The sequence below is a fragment of the Arachis hypogaea genome, chromosome 17 (assembly GCF_003086295.3).
Source record: "Arachis hypogaea cultivar Tifrunner chromosome 17, arahy.Tifrunner.gnm2.J5K5, whole genome shotgun sequence".
Taxonomy (NCBI): Eukaryota; Viridiplantae; Streptophyta; class Magnoliopsida; order Fabales; family Fabaceae; genus Arachis; species Arachis hypogaea.
Genome location: NC_092052.1, coordinates 63,336,357 through 63,346,221, shown reverse-complemented (window position 1 = coordinate 63,346,221; position 9,865 = coordinate 63,336,357). Strand labels below are relative to the sequence as shown.

The window sequence follows — 9,865 nt, the reverse complement described above, 5'->3', positions numbered from 1 at the left end:
TTGGCTATTGATCAAGATTTGAGAGATTGAATTACAAGAAATTGTAATTCAATCACTTAAGATTGCCAAGGAGATCAATGAGTGCATTGATTGAGGAAGAGATAAAAATGAGATTGATCCAGAGAATGCAACATCTCCTAAGCCCAATGAACTCCCATTTCTGATCTTACCCATTCTCTTTAATTTCTGTCATTTACATTTATGAGCAATTCCCCCATTCCCATTTAAGATTCTGCAATTTACTTTCTGCCATTTACTTTTTCGCCATTTAATTTTCTGCACTTCTCAACTCAATTTCTGATTCACTCAACTAGAACATTCCTCTAATTAAAGTTGCTTGATCAATCAATCCTTGTGGGATTCGACCTCACTCTATTGTGAGTTTTTACTTGACGACAAATTTGGTACACTTGCCGAAGGAAATTTGTTGTGAGACAAGTTTTCCGTGCATCATGTTTATGGCGCCGTTGCCGGGGATTGATTGTGCATCAACAATGATTAGATTGGAGGATAACTAAATTGAGCATTTTATTTTTGTTTGATTTAAATTTCTGTTTTATTCATTTACTTTCTGTTTTAGATAACTTCTTCCCTTCCCCCTTACTTTTTCTTTGTTATTTACTATTCATCTGACTAACCCACTAACTGTTTGATATATTGCATCACTCACACTAACAGTAATTCTGACAAATATACTTTCTGCACCTATTCTCTTTGCTTGTACTTGTTGGTTGTATGACAGGGAGAAGAAGCGGGGCTTCAACTTCCTTTGATTCTGAACCTGAGAGAACCTTCCTTAGACTAAGGAGGGAGGCAAGAGAAAAACGTGTAGTTGGTGCTGAAGAAGAGGAGGAACACTTTGAGGAATACTTTGAACCAAACATGGAAAACCATCATGAAGAAGAGGCTCACAACCATGGCAGAGGAGGTCGAGCAAATCATGCTGGGGAGGATAGAAGAGTTTTAGGCTCTTACATCAATCCAAACCCAGGAAACTGTGGAAGTAGCATTCAAAAGCCAACCATCCATGCCAACAATTTTGAACTGAAGCCACAGCTCATCACCCTTGTTCAGAACAACTGTTCGTTCGGAGGGAGTGTCCAAGAGGACCCCAATCAACATCTAACCACCTTCCTGAGAATATGTGACACAGTGAAATCTAATGGTGTTCATCCTGACGCCTATAGACTGCTCTTATTTCCATTCTCACTCAAGGATAAGGCAGCCAAGTGGCTGGAATCTTTCCCAAGGGAAAGCTTGACAACTTGGGAAGACGTGGTGAACAAATTCTTAGCAAGATTTTACCCTCCTCAACGAATCAATAGGCTGAGAGCTGAAGTCCAAACTTTCAGGCAACAAGATGGTGAGACTCTATATGAAGCATGGGAGAGGTTTAAAGACCTAACAAGGAGGTGCCCACCAGATATGTTCAATGAATGGGTGCAGCTGCACATTTTCTATGAAGGGCTCTCTTATGAGTCAAAGAAGGCCGTAGACCATTCATCTGGAGGATCTTTGAACAAGAAGAAGACTATTGAGGAAGCCATAGATGTCATTGAAACAGTAGCAGAGAACGACTACTTCTATGCTTCTGAAAGAGGGAACACAAGAGGAGTAATGGAGCTAAACAATGTAGATGCTCTACTGGCCCAAAACAAGCTCATTACCCAGCAGCTGGCTGACCTCACCAAGAAGATGGAGAGGAACCAAGTAGCAGCAGTATCCACTTCATCAACAACCCAAGAAAGAGTGAATGAAGAAGTAGAGGGTAGTCAGGAGCAAGCCAACTACATTGGGAATTCACCTAGGCAAAACCATGATCCATACTCCAAGACCTACAACCCTGGATGGAGGAATCACCCAAACTTTGGGTGGGGAAATCAACAAGACCAAAGCCTTGATCAAAGACGCCCAAATCCAAGCAATGCTGCCACCCAACACTTCACATCTAGACCATATCAACACCCCATAACAACAACTCCCCACATTCATATCAAGGCCAGAATAACCCTACTCAGCCTGACCTGTCATCATTTGATGAAAGAATCTCAAGGATTGAGAATCTACTTGAAGGCCTAAGCAAGGAGATTCAAGACAACAAGGTCTTCAAGGAGGAAGTGCGAGCCAGTTTTAAGAACCAGGGAGACACAATCAAGAGGTTGGAATCTCAAGTAGGATATCTCTCTGAGCAAATTCCCAAACCCACAGATGGATTCCCAAGTGACACAGAGAAGAATCCGAGAGGTGAAACAAAGAAGGTAAGATGGGAAGATTGCAAGATGGTCACTATAAGTGATAAGGAGACTGAGGACAAGCCAAGCAAGCTGTCAGAACAACCTGAAGATACCTCAGTAGAGGAGGTGGAAAGAGATTACCAAGAACCAGAAATCTCAAAACAGGAGTTGCTGAGACTCTATGCACCTTTTCCCCAACTGCTCAAAGGAGCTGTGGAGAAGAGAATGTACTCAAGATTTCTTGACTTATTTGCATCTCTGCATGTGAACATACCATTCATCAAGACTATCCAACAAATGCATGCATTCATCAAGTACATGAAGGAGTTGCTTCCCAGGAAAAGCTCACTCAAGGGAGGCCAAACTATAGTGATGAACAAGGAGTGTAGTGCCCTCATTCAAACGCAGTTGCCTACAAAAAAAGATCCAGGGAGTTTTCATGTCCCCTGTGCCATAGGAGAAACAATATTTGATAGAGCACTCTGCGATTTGGGAGCAAGCATCAACTTAATGCCTCTATCCCTGGTGAAAAGGCTGCAGATCAATGAGATATTGCCCACAGATGTAGTCATCAGGCTGGCTGACAAAACTCAAAAACAAGCAAGAGGGGTGGTGGAAAACGTGTTGTTAAAGGTGAGGAAATACTTTCTTCCCACAGACTTTGTCATCTTGGACATGGAAAAGAGTCACACTCACCCAATCATATTGGAAAGACCATTCCTAGCTACAGCCAGAGCACTCATAGACGTGGAGCGAGGGGAGCTAATATTGAGGATCCATGATGAACAACTCAGCTTCAATGCTTCAAACTCTCCCAAGAAACTGACCAAGAAAACAAAGAACCAAGCAATGATCATAACGGGATGCTGACAGAGGAAACAAGCACTAAGGCACCACCAACACATCTGAGAACCCCACTGAATGATGAACAAGGCAAACAGCAATCGTCACAGCTCAAGGAGAAGCTGGAAGAACCTAAACCACCAGAGGCATGTGAAGACAACAACAAAATTCACTTAAAAGAAGAAGTCGCCAAGAGCAGAGAAGCATCAAAAGGGACAAAGAAGAAGGTACCAAGGGGGTGGAGGAACAAGAAGATTCCTACGGAAGGCCTCTCTCCAGGAGATAAAGTGATTTCAGCTTACTTCCCAGATATCCCCCCTAATCTCCCCACTGTACCATCTCAGTTACCTAAGGTCTTCACTATCAACAGAGTTCTTTCCTTGGAACATGTAGAGATCATTGATACAACCAATGGATATAAGTCCAAGGCAAGAGGGGAGGACTTGAAGCATTATCAACCACCCTGATGAAGGAGAAACGTCAAGCTAGTGACACTAAAGAAGCGCTCCATGGGAGGCAACCTATGTTTTATTAGCTTTTACTAGTGAATAAGTCAATATTCATAAATTCCAACCCAAACTTGGTGAAGTCCTTATATTGCAGTATATAGTGAAGAACAAGTTTGGTGTTCAAAGCGTACCAAGAAAGCATGAATGCAACAGAGAGCATTCTAGTCTTGGAGCTTTGAACAGAACTTTTCATCACAATACTTCAAACTAAGTTTGGTGTCATCCCATGGTGCCACCAAAATGCATAAACTGATACACAGTTAGTTAGTTAGTTGGAGTTCATGAATAAACAATCTAATCTTTTCTTCTCTTTATTATTTTAGCCGTAAAAATCTAAATTAATTTTTTTATGATATTTCTTACTTTTCTTGTTTGATCTTTATAGGGAAAGGAAAGGAGCATTGAAAGAGATTGATTGGACAATTTAATGGAAAAGGTTCGGCCACTTCATGAAGAGGGCACTACACACGTGCCTCAAGGGGGAATGCGTTGGGAATGGTTGCCATGCAACATTGGAGGAAGAACAAACTTGGAAAGCAAACCAACTCCATCATAAAGTTGAGAATCCTCGTGCTTACTCCATATAAAACCCCATCCGTTCATCATACACCAATCCCATCAATCCACACCTTTCATCTCTTCATCACTTCTCTATATAAGTGAATCAAATCCACACCATCTCCACATTCGAAATTCATACCCCTTGCACTTCACTTTCCAGCAACCAATTCTTCAACTTCCCACTCTCTAAATCCCACATCTCTTCCCTTCACTACACCCTTTTGCTTTAACTTCATTCATGGCATCATCAAGCTCCAAGAGGCAGAAGAGGAAGGAACCAACGGAGAACATTCCCTTCGACGAGAAGAGATTCAAGACTGCCTTCCATGAACGAGAATTTGAGCGGATAAAGCTCAAAAAGATACTGCCCGAGCTAACCATCCAAATCAATGAAGATGAATGCCCACAGATTCGGGAGAAGATTGAAGAAAGAGGGTGGCAATTGCTCACCAATCTAGAGGGAAAGATCAATACAAACCTCATCAAAGAGTTCTACGCAAATGTGGTCAGAGAAGACAAAACCAGAGCCCCAACCTTCAAAAGCTATGTAAGGGGAAAGGAGGTAGACTTCAGCCCAAATGCTATAATAAGAACTCTTCACCTGAAATCACCACACTTTGATGAGCCTAGCTATCATGCAAGGATAAGTAAAAGCCAAGACAATGATGAGCTCACCGAGATAGTGACTGACATCTGTGTTATAGCAGCTGACTGGGAGAGGTATGGAGATGGGAGACCTCGGTTCATCAAGAAGGGAGACCTTAGCCCAGAAGCCAAGGGGTGGTTTGAACTCGTGAGGAGGTCTATTCTCCCAGCTGCAAATAATTCAGAGGTAAATATTAATCGAGCAACTATGGTATATTGCCTAGTACAAGGTGGAAAAATCAACGTGCTTGAACTTATAGCTGAGGGAATTCAAGATTCAGCTGAGAAGCTTGAATCAGGTGCCAGGCTTTGGTACCCCAGCACCATTCTCCAATTGTGCACAAAGGCCAAGGTGGTCTTTGAAGATAGTAATCCAGATTGGGTTAACCCAGGGAGGCTAATGACAACCCAGCGTATGGCCTATACTACACCTGCTCAGCAACAAAGAAGGCCACAAATAGGGAAACTAAAAGCAAAGGAAGGAGCTCACCAAGAGGAGTCTCATCAGGAAGAATATCAATAGGGAGAGCATCCTTACCCAGCAGATTTGAATATGAATCACCTTCTAAGAGCTATCGAAGATTTGGGGATGAGACATATGGAAGGAGAGCAAATATTGAACTGGATGAGCCAACAAGAAGAGTGGAAGAAACAACAAATGGAGCAGCAACAGGAACAATACTCCCAGCTCACTCAAACCATCCACCAAGTTACTGAGAGGCAAGAACGTCAAGATAAACATTTGTAGGAACTCAATCAGCGACAAATAGCCCAGATGAAAGCATTCAATGAGTTCACTGTACTTAATAAAGGACGGCAACTACATCGGGAGGAGTTCAACGTCAACACTCAAGCCAAGTTGAACTACATGTCCAGTAATATGCATCATCTACATTATGCCATCCCTACATATGATGAGGTCTAAAAAGATTTTGTAGAACAAGAAGAGAGGAAAGTGAAATAGCAAAAGGAAACACTCAAGAAGAAGATGGAAGATGGTGGTTTCTGGAAGAAGCTGCTTGGAAAAGGCAAGGGAAGTGGGAGCACAAGCAATCAAGAAGGAGAGCATGGACATCCACAAGAGTAACAGGTGGTGGAGTTCCTTCTTTGGTCCATCTTTCTCTATGTTTTAAATAAGGAAGATCTTGTATGAAATAGAACTTGCTTCCATTTCCGTTTAAACATTTCTAAATTCTTTCTTTTAAGTTTTTGTTGAGAAGGTTTATGATATCTAGTCCTTATGTCACTGCATCCTTACTTTGCTTACTTGTATGTTTGTCCCTTTTAAATCAAATAAAAAGAGAATGAGTGCTTTTAAAGACCAGAGAAGAGTTCATACTATGGAGTAAGTTCCTGAGTTTATGGTATAGTCATAAGATAGCTAAGTTGGTTCAACCATAAGGTGGGAAGACAACTATCTGTCATGAATACTATGCTTGAGACACACCCCATGAGACTAGATAAATAAGAAGGTCCTAATAAGAAAAAGGGAAAGAACAATAAAAGTTGAGGAATAAAAGAAAAATGGTAAGCAATAAGGCTAGGCACCAATGGTTTTAATCTTGAGACATGTGTCTTTGGTGCTCCTGTGTGAGGGATCTACTTGGATGAATAAGCTCTTAGGGGTGCCTTATCACTTGGTAACTTGGGTTAACTAACCCGGGATTACCAGCTGAAAGTCCACTATCAAGAGTAACCCTCACTACAGAGCATTTAGTAACCCAAAGAGGTGCTGGACACCAAGGTCTCAAGAAAAGAAAATACATACACTATGTGCCTGCGGTGTGTATGTATGGGGGATAGACTTGAGCAAGTAAGTCCTTAGGGGTGCTTCAACACCTAGCACCTTGAACCAACTGGTTCAGAAGGGTTGGCTGAAAGCTTATTTTAAAGAGTTGCCCCCTTGCAGAACACTTAGCCTAAGAACACAAATAAGCCCTGAAATAACAACAAAAGGATCAATGAATAAAAGTCTCATGGGATGCAATCAAAGTGAGTATTTTATGACAAGATAAAGGTCTGAAAGCCAGGAATAAACCTAAGTTGCTATGCATGAAACCACCATAAAACCAGGGACATGACTTCCACAAGAATGACTCATTTCTCTTGGCATTCCATTCATCATTCTCTTGTTCCAGTACTTGCTTAGGGACAAGCAAGCTTTAAGTTTGGTGTTGTGATGCCAGGGCATTTTGGCCAGTTTCACTGACCTTTTTTTTACTATTTTTAGGGTAGTTTCATGCATTTCCTTAGGAAATAAGCTAGTTTTGGGTAGATATTCACTTACATCTTGATTCAAGCATACATTGTGCACTTTACATGATTTCATGAGGATTTTGCATGAATTTAAGGACAAAATTGGATGCTGCATTTCCCATGACTTGGACTAGAACTTTGATGCACGTTATTGTTTGATTTCAGGACAAAGGAGGCAAAGAAGGACCACATTAGTGGCTACGTTAGTTACACTAACATTAACACTAACGTGGAATGGGAGTAACTTGCAAAGTTAATGAGAAAAGTGATTGCCAATAACGCTCTCGAAGCCATCATTGCCCACGTTAAGAGTCACGTTAACTAAGTTAACGTGAACTCTAACGTGGAAGTAAAGAAATGGAGCCAACGTTAGTGACACTTAACATTATCACTAACGTTGGGCTAAGATCATGAGTGGCCACGTTAGAGTCCACGTTAACTTAGTTAACGTGGCCTCTACATTAAGAAGAAAGGGGGGGGGGAGCCAACGTTAGTGACACTCAACATTGTCACTAACGTTGGCCAAAGCACATTTAGCCACGATAACTCCCACGTTAACCTAGTTAACATAGAAGCTAACGTGAAGGAACAAAGTGGTCGACAACGTTAGTGACACCCAACATTGTCACTAACGTTGGAAGAACACAAGCCCCCAATGAGCCACGTTGACTCCCACGTTAACCTAGTTAACGTGGAAGCTAACGTGAAGGAAGAAGGTGATCGCCAACATTAGTGACACCCAACATTGTCACTAACGTTGGAAGAAGCCACACATGCCACCATGAGCCACGTTAACTCCCACGTTAACTTAGTTAACGTGGAAGCTAACGTGGAAGCTAACGTGGATAAGGGAAAGATGAGCCAACGTTAGTGACACTCAACTTTGTCACTAACGTTGGAGATGGCTAGTAAGGCCACGTTAGAGTCCACGTTATTTAGAAGCCACGTTAACCTAGTTAACGTGGACTCTAACGTGGAAAATAGGAGCAATTTGGAACGTTAGTGGCAATGGTAAGTGTCACTAACGTTCTCGAAGGATGACAAGCCTACGTTAAAAGAGCCACGTTAACTCAGTTAACGTGGACTCTAACGTAGGGAAGGGGGAGGCTTCTCAACGTTATTGGGAAAGTTGAGTCCCAATAACGTGTGCGAAGGACATAGTGGAAACGTTAGTGGTAACGTTTGTGCCACTAACGTTGAGGTTAACGTGGCTTTTAACTTTGGTGAGGAACGTTAGAGAAAAAGCTGATTGTCACTAACGTTCTCGAACCCATATTTTCATTGAACGTTAACACCACTAACTTCCTGAGCTAAAGCCCCTGCCCACTTCATACTTTCTCTCTGCAAGTAAAAGCTAAGCCCAATGAAGAAGAGAACTGCTTCAAACTCAAGATCCAAAAGTACAAGACTTGAAGAATCAACTAGAAGAACAGAAGAGTAGTATATATAGGAGTAGCTTTGAAATATTTTGGGGAGTTGGAAATTATAGGGAGACTCTTAGCATAGGAACTACTCTCTGTATTTACTTTCTCTGCACTTCTAAGTTTTCATCATGTATTCTCCATCTTTGTTTTTATTTTCCAGAGCTATGAACAACTAAACCCCTGTCATTGGGTTAGGGAGCTCTGTTGTAATTTGATGGATCAATACTAGTTTTCATTATTCTTCTTCTATCTTTTCTCTTAATTTTACTTGAAAGCTTTCGATCTTCATCCAATTGAGTAGTTATCTTGAAAAAGAAGCTATTTATACTTGGATCTCTTCTGAACCTTGAAAGAGGAATGAAGAGATCAAGCTAGAAATGCTTTCTCATGCTGGACCAAATTGGGTTTGCATGGATATGTGACTATAATCCTCTCAACACTTGGTTTGGGAAATGCATGTGGTATAATCAGTGACCATACTTCATCTCTTCTCATGAGCAATTGACCAAGGAATTGGCTATTGATCAAGATTTGAGAGATTGAATTACAAGAAATTGTAATTCAATCACTTAAGATTGCCAAGGAGATCAATGAGTGCATTGATTGAGGAAGAGATGAAAATGAGATTGATCCGGAGAATGCAACATCTCCTAAGCCCAATGAACTCCCATTTCTGATCTTACCCATTCTCTTTAATTTCTGTCATTTACATTTATGAGCAATTCCCCCGTTCCTATTTAAGATTCTGCAATTTACTTTCTGCCATTTACTTTCCCGCCATTTAATTTTCTGCACTTCTCAACTAAATTTCTGATTCACTCAACTAGAACATTCCTCTAATTAAAGTTGCTTGATCAATCAATCCTTGTGGGATTCGACCTCACTCTATTGTGAGTTTTTACTTGATGACAAATTTGGTACACTTGCCGAAGGAAATTTATTGTGAGACAAGTTTTCCGTGCATCAATTTGCTCCCAATAGTTTTGTGGAGGAAAATGCATCCCTTGAGGCATTTCAGGGATTTCATGAAGAGGAATTTCCTCATGCTCTTGTTCATGAGTGGGATCTCTTGTTTGCTCCATCCTTTTCTTAGTGATGGGCTTGTCATCATCAATGAGGATGTCTTCCTCTATGTCAATTCCAAATGAATTGCAAAGGTGACAAATGAGGTGAGGAAAGGCTAACCTTGCCACAGTAGAGGACTTGTCCACCACCTTGTAGAGTTCTTAGGATATAACCTCATGAACTTCTACTTCCTCTCTAATCATAATGCTATGAATCATGATAGCCCGGTCTATAGTAACTTCAGATCAGTTGCTAGTAGGAATGATTGAGCGTTGGATGAACTCCAACCATCCCCTAGCCACGGGCTTGAGGTCATGCCTTCTTAGTT

At 41.3% G+C, this 9,865-nt stretch overlaps 1 non-coding gene across 1 annotated transcript; it reads right to left on the bottom strand.

Annotated features, from left to right (window-relative positions):
• Positions 1-1,323: 1,323 nt before the first annotated feature.
• Positions 1,324-1,430, bottom strand: LOC112768401 (small nucleolar RNA R71). The gene has a single exon (XR_003185835.1). It is a non-coding gene; the product is annotated as a small nucleolar RNA R71 (small nucleolar RNA).
• Between the last annotated feature and the right edge of the window lie 8,435 nt (positions 1,431-9,865).